Below are 10,259 nucleotides of genomic sequence, written 5' to 3'. Positions count from 1 at the left end.
TCAAATCTATCATAAAAAGTTTTTTAGTCTAATGCTTTTTATTTTGACTTTGAATTAAGAGTATTGTTTATTGATATCAGAAAAATTATCAAGGAAATAATTTAAATGCGATTTCATGTTTGAATCAATAAAGAAAAATTTCACGATGATTCATGAAAAATTTCATTATTTCAAGATACTAAATTTGCTCTTCATGAATACTCGGTCAGAGTGAAATAAAGACTGTAAAAGAGAAGTAAAAGCGGAAAAAAAGATGAGATAATTGATACGACTAAATTTGATATTAGCTTTATATCATGTTTGGTTAATAATATAAATTTATCATAAATTCATAATATATCCCACCTTACACCTCCTACTAAATGACCCCTAAGAGTATCCACTGAAAAAAAAAATATTTCCTTAATTTTGATTTAACGTTTTAACTAAATATAGCATGGAATGTAAAATGAGATTTCATGATCTTAAACTAAAAATTGTGTAAGGCATTAAACATACTTTAAATTTTAAGATTAATACATAATTAACCCCTTCTAATAAGTGTTTCAGTTACACACTTTCAGTTTAATTTAATACAGTATTTTTTTTGTGTGTATTCTCATCATCCATTAGATAGCTAAGCTAACCGCATAAAACATATCATTTTCTTTAATTATACGCATTTGCCTCAATAAGTCTTAAAATCCATATCATTTCAATTTGAGATTGATATTATATATTTTCTAAAATATAATTTTTTGTTATAAAACATACTATAGAAAAAAATAATAAATATTTCGTAATTGCTAAAATAGAGAAATAAAGAATAATTAAACTTTAATTTAAGAAATATTATTTTTTTAATCTAATAAGGAACAAAAAGATATTTGTAAAAAATTACTATATATAATCCAATTATAGTGATCTAAATGAAAATGATCATTAGATAATGAATGAGGACATATATAATAATGTGTAGGAAAAGTAATAAACATACGTACCAATTCTATTGCATAAATTTTTTTTGTGAGGACTATCAATCTTAGCCTATTCTCCCTTATATAGAAGTATAATACTAAAATTTTAAACTAAAAATTGTGTAAGGTATTAAATATCCTTTAAATTTTAAGATTAATACATAATTAACCCTTCTAATAAGTGTTTCAATTACACACTATCAGTTCAATTTAATAATTTTTATATGTATGTTCTCATCATCCATTAGGTAGTTAAGCTAACCGCATAAAACATGTCATCTTCTTTAATTATATACATTTGCCTCGAAAAGTTTTAAAATCCATAACATTTCAATTTAAGGTTGATATGTATAATTAAGGAGATAAAATATTTTATATGATTAGCTTAACTATCTAATAGATGAATGAAAATATGTGTAAACAAAAGTTTTTTCAAAATTTGAATCAAAAGTATCAGATTGAATTACTTTATTAGAGGTTGAGGTTGAGCGTATATTATATGATGTTAAACATGTCATCCAGAATTTGAAAAAGAAAAAATATGCAAAAATAAAAATAGTCATTCTTTTAAAAAGAGTAATAATATACTTGAATGGAATGAGAGAAATAATTTTAAATCGAAATTATATTTAATTTGAAATTCATTTCATTTAAGTATTAAAATTTAATTTACACTTCAAATTTATCACACAAAGTTTTTTATCTAATGCTTTTTATTTTGATTTTGAATTAAAAGAATTGTTTATTGGTGTCAGAAAAATTATCAAGTAAATAATTTTAGTTCGATTTCATATTTACACCTCAAAATACTCATAACAAATAAAAAGCTATTTCAAAATACTTTATATTGGGCCGTGTGGATGAACGACGAATGGCAATACCGTAAATATACTTATTTTCAAGGGTAAAATGATAATATTATTTTTTTAACCAAACCACAAGCTTTCCGTTTCCTTCCAGATCTTTCCCGTTGTATCTCTCTTTCCATCTTCTTCCCCAAGCTCTGCAATTATGGATCCAAACAACAATAAGAGCATTAAATTCTCAGGTGTGTAGCTTGTTTACTTCTTCTCTAACCTAATTCAGTGATGTATTTTGTTATCAGTATTTTCGTGAATCTGTTGTACTATTATTTTGATTAGGTTTAAGTAATTGCTCAAATAACTGATTTTAATCGAGTAGTTATTATTTATTAAAGATTTCAAAAATTCATAAACTATAGTTTTCTATTCAATCTCTTGATTTTATTCTTAGCTTATTTGGTGTTATTATCTATCGATAATCAGCCACAGAATTTGATGAGTTCTTTGCCAGAGAAAGAAGTTCTACCATCTGTGGATAATGAAATTGAATCACCAAAAGATGAGTCTCTGGATGAGGGACCTACAATGGTGTATTTGGAAGGCAAATTACAAGTAGAAACTCTTCGGAGTGATTCCTTGATGGTTTAACTTCAGGCATCAGAGAAAACAATCAAAATCCTGGAAAAAGAAATAAAAAATCTCAGACAGTCAAAGGGGATGATGGAGGATCAAATTGAGAAAGAAAAGATGATGAAAGAAGACCTTGAGATGCAATTCAAAGCAGCTAAACTGGAACTGAATGAATCTTGTCTAAAGGCCTGCTCTTTAGAAAACAAACTCAACCAAAATAAGTCCAATAAGAAGCTCGATTCTACATGCAATTTGCTTCACCTACAGCAAGAAAGGTACATTTGATGCTTTGTAAATTTGTTATTAGTTTTCTAGGTGTCTTTTTTTACCTGAAACGTGTAATTTGCAGCACAAAAAAATGGAGTTACTGAAAAATGCTGAGGTGGACCCTGAAGAAAAGCTTCTTCAAAGTGTAAGTTCCCATTAGCTTTAGTTAAATTACCTTAGGCCTTACAGATCAAATTTCTAGATTCATGTTTCTTCATTATTAGCAGAACAATCCAAACTTCTAAAAAGGGTCATATTTAATTGATATAACTCACTCATACCAGATGAAAATCAATCGAACTTTGAAAAACCAAAAATATAGTGTTGTAAATGATATGATATATCTCATTGCCTATTTTGAAAAGTAGTCGAGTTTTATTTATTAACAAGTCAAGTTCACTGTCTATCGAATGCGTACTAACATCATTAACGTACACATTTTGTTTAATTTCTTTAGGATTCGGAGATCTCTGCAGCTTTAAAAAAGTTGGCTGAGTGACAAGAAACTATTCTGAACCTAGGAAAGCAATTGAAGGCATTGGCCTCACCGGAGGATCCAGCTCTATTTGATAAGGTGATATCTACAACTTCAGAAACAACTACTGCTCCCATGACAACCCCAAAGAAAAGTTTTGGACGTCGTTCATCTCTTCTTGACAAGATGTTGGCTAAGGACTACGAAATAGGTTCTCATACGGCCAAGTAAGTCATTCTGGATGCCAAGAGAAATACTTCTTCCAGTATTGAGGGATCAATGAAACAACTAGAAAAGTCTCTATTGACAAATGAGAGTACAAACTCAAGAAATGAAGTGGTTACTGGCTCCCATCCTATCGTACCTAGCAAGAAAAAAAATGTTCTTGGATTGTGGAGGAAGTTGTTGCGAAAAGGTAAGAAAAATAGTAGCATGACGAAACTTAAGGTATGACTTGCATGGAATTCTGAAAAGATCTTCTTTTCTCTCTATTGAAGGAGTAGTCTTGAAATTGTTTAGGGTGTGCGTATATATAAATTGATTGTATCGAAAGCTATTATGGTGTTCTTTATGCCCGTAAAGTCTAAAGTCATCATGTTATTGGTTTGAGATTATTTAATGCAGATTTTGTTTTACTTTTAGGTTGAAGTGAAGACAAGAGATTGAAGAGCTGTGAATATCCATTTGTTTTGCAGCCGCAGACCAGGCCTCGTACTCTCAATAGTGAGGGCTCTCGATAACGTTGGCCTGGACATCCAACAAGCTGTTATCAGCTACTTCTCAATGGGTTTGCCTTAGAAATCTTCAGAGCTAAGGTACTTGCTTTTCTGTTTAGTGTACAATGCTAGACCTGAGCAGAAGTTTGTATGTAGGAAACAGTAGTCTATCAGTTCCTGCACAACACATCCTTCTGGAGCTTGCTGAACCTAAACCATATTAAGCTTTAAACATGGGAATGTCGAAGATAAAGGCTAATAGGTTGTACTGATTACTGTTGGCATCTCTTATGAGATATAAAAAATTTAATTACCAACTCATAGCCGAGAATACCCTTTTAAAAAGCTGGTAGTCGAAATTACTAGCTTCATGTTATTCGCCTGTAAGATGCTCTATCGGTTTCTTGATTTTGTTTTTTTTTTCCTTTGATAATGTTGTTATTGTTGTAATCGGCAATTCTTATGATTTTCTTTTTTAATTTTTCAAATTTACAGGGATTTGGGCAATACTAATATTTCTGGAAGTTTAGGACCAGAGCTTGTTGAACTCAAGAATCTACAGTGCTTGTATTTTTCTTTGTTTATCTCTTTTCTTGTTCTTTTGTTTCTTGTCTCAGATTAGTGTATCTCCTGCTGCATGTACTGAAACCGTGGAGAAAGTAATGGAAAAGTAATATAAAAGGGGCATTTTTTAGACAAAGATATATGCCTGGATTACTGTCACATGATTAATGTTGTTTCTCTCTTTGATTTTGTGTGCTTACTTCACTTGCAAGTCTATCTATCTATTGTCTTTTAAGGTGACGGACAAACTTTATCCAGAATTGCAGGGAACTTTATAGTAACAACGTTAAAGGTAAAATTCCAAAGGAATTGGGTAATCTGGAAAATCTTGTTAGCATGGACCTATATGGAAACAAATTTGAAGGCAACATTCCAAAATCTTTTGCTAAATTAAAGTCTCTTAGATTTTTGTAAGTATTCGTATGAAATAAGTCATGAGTTTGACAATTTTGAGCCGATATTTGATGTTATAAAGATCATTCAATCTTTTTCATGTTATGACTACGGGCGGTTAAATGACAATAAACTAACTGGTTCGATTCCAAGGGAACTTACAACCCTTCCCAACCTCACTGTAAGTTCTGAAATTTATATCTGCTGTTATTACCTTCATATGGTGCTGATTTCTGCTTGAGTGAATTTTTTAATCTCATTACTGCGGTGATGTTTCTCACAACGATCTTTATGGAACAATCCCTGCTGATGGGCCCTTCGGAAGCTTTCCTATGGAAGGGTATTCACACTTGTCATTTTTTCTTCCTTATTGAAATTTCACTTACATTTTTACTGATGATCTAACTATCCTTTGATATGGTACTGGTTCACTAATGCCCGATTTATTGGCGAAAGTTTCTTAGCTTCATTCTGTAACTGTTTTACTCGGGGGAGGAGAATTCTATTGAATGACCGGTTGCATCATGCTTAGAATGTGCTTTAAGGCTCATAGGCACAGGTTCTGAATGCACAGCCTTGCATTATTGAGCTTGATCCTACCTACTGCAAAAATTAAGTTCCGTCGAGTCATTAGTTAGTAGTTGTTGTTGAAAAGAAAAGGTCATTAGTTAGTAGTTGGTGACTTTGGTAAAATTCTAAACTTACTGCAAGAGGTGAGTTAATATTTGTTTCTTTGTTCTTTTGTGTGGTTTATAAGAGACAAAGGATGGAATACAGCGGGGCAATAGAATCAACAGAATTGTACTGTTTACAACGTTCACCCTTTGCGTGAGTACTGAAACAAACATTTATTGTGCTCATCTGGTTTTTAGCTTTCTAGAGAAGATAAAACTGGTTGTTCTCAATCTAATATCAGTGTATTCCTTAGTTTAAAATTTTTTTGTTTTATGTTTGATTCATGGAATGCCATTCTTATATATTTGGTGTTTTCTTTGACAACAAACGTTGACTTGATACTACTGGTATAGGGTTTGCTGCTGGATTCAAGTTGGATAACCTCCTCAAACTAAATGACACCCGTCCATGAAGCAATAAGATGACTCTCATGCATTATCTTTGCAAGGTAAAGATCTTCCCTCGAAAAATAGATTGACGAGATCAGAATAATGGGGTTACAAATTTTCCCCGTATTTCCTGTAGTGTGCGGATGCAATGTTTACTGCTAGAATTTTCATCTTATTGATATCATTTTTTCCTCTAATACTTGATCTTAGCAAGCACAATAATCCTCCTTGACAATTAAGGTTTCTTTAAGGTGGCTATGCAACGTGATAATTTGAGGTCTTATCTTACCTATCATCTCAAAACAAAAGGATGAAAAAACTAATGGTTTTATCATGGCAAAGGGCATGTTGAATTAACTTTTCCTTATGCTAGTGACAATCATCTTTCACATAATGCTTTATGAAATTATTATTATTCGACAGATACTTGCTGACAAGTCGCCTGAACTACTCGACTTTTCTAAAGATATTTCCAGCTTGGAACCTGCATTAAATATTCCTCCATATTCCCAAGTTATAATCTGTTAAGCTCTGTTCTCAAAAGTTAAACCATTTGAGACAAATCATAACTCACCTAACCATTTGATACAAATTGTACCTCTTGAACTCTAAATATGGCTACATCTTGTAAGAAGGGAAGATTATATAAGTTGCTTCTTGCTCTAAGTGTTTCCCTCTTCGCCTCCATTTGCATGTATGGACTTCCTTTTCTTGCTAAATGCAAGCCTTGTGATTTATCCCTATCAGAGTCTTGTCCTGGCAATAGAGAGAGAGGAAACTTCAAACAATGCAACTGCCCAAATGGTTACTACAATGAGTTGGCCACTCTTATTCTTACAACAAAGGAGGACGCGATCAGAAATATTTTCTCCCTAAACACTGCCACTGAATTCTAAGACACATCACTTCTCATCTTCTTTTTGTTGTATTGTATCTTGGGAGTTATTACTGTGGGGATTGTTGTGTCATCTGGTCTCTTCATCCAAATAATCCTCATGGGTTCAGGATATGGTCCCTTACTTGGCATTGCCATGAGACCTTACACAAAAATTGATCAGGGGTTGTATGTTGTTCTTGGAGCATCTTCCCTTATGGCTGGTTCAATGAGAATGACAGTTACTGTTTGTATCATATTTCTTGAGCTGACAAACAATCTTCTTCTTCTGCCAATAACAATGTTTCTCCTCCTAATTGTTAAAAGTGTGGCAAACTGCTTCAACATCTATGAAATAATGTTGGAATTAAAAGGCCTACCTTTCGTGGAAGCACATCCTTAGCCATGGATGAGGAATATCACAGTTGGTGAGCTTGCTGAAGTAAGGCCACCAGGGGTTACAGTTAACGGAATTGAGAAAGTGAGACGAATCGTAGAGGTTCTAAAATACACCACACACAATGGATTCCCTGTTGTAGATGTAGTGATTACCCGAATTGCATGGACTTATCTTAAGAACTCACCTTCTTTTGGTGCTCAAGAAGAAAGTGGTTCTTGCATGCGAGGAGAATAAAAGATTGTGAAGTAGGGAAGAAATTCACATGGATTGGAGTCTTGTGTACTTCTCTTGTTGGCATTTCCAGTGGTTGGAATCTTGACCAGACAAGACCTAAAGGCCTGCAACATTTTGAATGTTTTCCCCCATCTGGCAAAGTCTTAACAGTAACAAAAATGGGCACTGAACTTTTCAATCGAGAAAATAGTGCATTTACCAATATAAATAGGCAACAATCACCATGATATGTGAATTTCATGGGAGCATCCAGTCGTATGATATTCCTATGCCTCTACAAAACATACATTTGGGATCTTATGTTTATGATGATGATATTGTTAAATATTCAAATGTATTTATATATGCAACAGTTAGTTTATATTGATCTTTATATACACGATTATTAAGATTCATAGCAAAGTTAGGCGTTGGGCCATGCAAGGCACGGCATACATATCTAGTTTATATAGGAGAGTGAGTAGTTGAGACGACCAAGCGTATAATAGTATTTTCAAAACTATGAAATAAGTGATTCCGTTGAATCTCTTACTGTGGACCCGTGTGGACCCTATTTTGCATTCAATCTTCCTCTTTCTTTAAATTCACTATTTCCACTTTCATTACACAACCAATTTCTTTGTTTTTCTTTACTAGATGTAGTGTTTTAAAATATAAATTGTTCTTTTTTTTTTAATCATATAGAAAAAGTATGATATTTATACATAGCAATTTTGTTATTTTCATTTGTACTGACCGTTTCATAACCCTAAGTGCTCATTTTCATTTATAAAACAACAAAATATGATATGATATATATATATATATATATATAACAATCCTATTATTTTCTTAATATATATTATCAAATTTATATAGTTTAGTTCCAAGATTAGGTGAAGAAGATAATATTTTTTCTTAAAAAAAGAACTCACGATACATATAATTTATATAAACCTATAATTAAATATTTATTATACTATTTCAAATTAATATCATCTTATACAAGTTTTGAAATTTCAATTGTTGAATTGAGTTGGAATTTATATAATGCTAATTTGCTTGACCAATATACTTTATAAAATTAGAATAAAAAATATACAAAATATTGTTTCAAGTTTTTCTTTTTTTGAAAAATAAAGTTAAATTTTCTCTAATTGTATAGAAAAAGGTTTTCCTATTTAAAACACCATTTGAAGATAATTTGAATGAAAAAAATAAGATAATTTGGAAAAGATATAGTCATTACATATTTGTCACAATGTCTAAATATAATCTTTAAAATCTAATTTGTTAAAATTTAACATTAAATTAACTGATGAACTTTCTTCATATTTTATAATGATGATACTATAATCTATATACTAATTGATGTGAGAATTTAATTTAAGTAACCTATAATGTGAAGTATTTTTTTCGTCCATCGTTACTTATTCATTTTGATTTGTTATATTTTTTAAGAAATAACATATAAGAAAATATTTTTACTATATTATACATATTAATTATAAGTCATCCAAGTGTTGAAAAATTAATAGTATTTGATAATAGGATAAATATACACAAAATGATAAATTATCTCTTGATTGCTCAAATTGAACCAGTAAAGTTGAATAATTGTTTTTGATTAGTAAGTAAATAAGAATGAGCAGAGGGAGTAAAAAACTTTTTATTATATTATATATAAAAATATTTATAAGTAATAAAATTGAGACTATGATTCTTAAAAGAAGGCTAGACGACATGGCATAAAAAAAGGGAAAATGCTCTCGAGTATACCTAAACTTTGACGAAATTTATTGTAACACGCTTGAACTTTGCCGGGGTCCTATTACTCCCTAGAACTTTGCGGGAGTCCTATGACCACCCTAGACTATTTATAAGCATATTTTATTGACATTTATTTGCACTGATTTAAAAAAAATAGCATTTTTTATTTTTTATTAACTTATAAATGTCACTAAAATACACTAATAAATAGTTCAAGGGGTCCATAGGACCTGCGCAAAGTTCAGGTTTGCTACAACAAATTTCGTCAAAATTTAGGTATATTTAAGACTATTTTCTTCTATAATAAATAAACGAAACTTGATGCTAAAAATTTATTTACACCAACAATACATAAAACATAATATGTATGTATATATATATATATATATTATCCAGTACTACTAAACGACACCGTTAGAGCCTATTTAAATAAGGTTCAGCAGTTAGTAATCAAGGGTGGTGATTAAATTAGATCAAGTACCAGATCAAGGGATGAGATTCACTCAAAAGGGGGTATAAATATCAAATACAAACAGAAGAAAGGCATGTGAAATTGGTATGTTCTAAGCTCGTGTTCCTTCCAAATCTTCTTCTCTAAATCTCAATCCAAATTCTTACTCTTCCTCTTTCCAATTCTGTTCTTATCTTCCAAAATCCTTACCTTCCAGTGAAGTTATTTTCAATTAATTGGAAATGAGCTGATCTACAAATTGACTATTGATTCAGATATGCAGTTGCTTCGAGCTGGGTTGTTCACTTTTGGAATCGAGTTGCTGAGCTAGCTTATCTAGGATTTTCCTTCAGTTTTAGTACTCTTTGCGATTTAATTGAATTTCAGTTAGTCATTTCTGAAATTTGGTTATTATTATTTGAACACTGTTCAGCATGAAGTTAGTGTAATTGTTGAGTTGTTGTCGATTTAAATTGTTGTGATTGTTGGAGTTCATTACAAATTGGTATCAAAGCCATCGGTTATGATTATACCTGTGGATAATGACCGGAGCGGATGCTACAAGGGCTAAACAAGCCGAGGAACACTTCAGAAAAATTGAAGCTCAAGTGCAGGCTAATAAAGTAGAGATGGACTCTAAGTTCTCGGCTATAGAGTCACGATTGACTGAGATGGGCTCTACT

At 31.4% G+C, this 10,259-nt stretch overlaps 1 long non-coding RNA gene across 16 annotated transcripts; it reads left to right on the top strand.

Moving 5' to 3' along the window:
- The first annotated feature begins 1,844 nt into the window (after positions 1-1,844).
- Positions 1,845-7,778, top strand: LOC107838877. Of its 16 annotated transcripts, none has more exons than XR_007043879.1 (9): positions 1,845-2,004; positions 2,243-2,664; positions 2,739-2,801; positions 3,114-3,546; positions 3,774-3,946; positions 4,343-4,414; positions 4,670-5,144; positions 5,833-5,927; positions 6,616-7,778. It is a non-coding gene; the product is annotated as an uncharacterized LOC107838877 (long non-coding RNA). The 16 variants fall into 16 exon arrangements; XR_007043877.1 differs by having other exon boundaries at positions 6,292-7,778; XR_007043885.1 differs by having other exon boundaries at positions 4,343-4,985; positions 5,130-5,144.
- The last annotated feature ends 2,481 nt before the right edge of the window (positions 7,779-10,259 follow it).

Source organism: Capsicum annuum, chromosome 8, assembly GCF_002878395.1.
Source record: "Capsicum annuum cultivar UCD-10X-F1 chromosome 8, UCD10Xv1.1, whole genome shotgun sequence".
Taxonomy (NCBI): domain Eukaryota; kingdom Viridiplantae; phylum Streptophyta; class Magnoliopsida; order Solanales; family Solanaceae; genus Capsicum; species Capsicum annuum.
The sequence above is the reverse complement of the archived record's forward strand: the minus strand, read 5'-3'. Positions and strand labels throughout refer to the sequence as shown.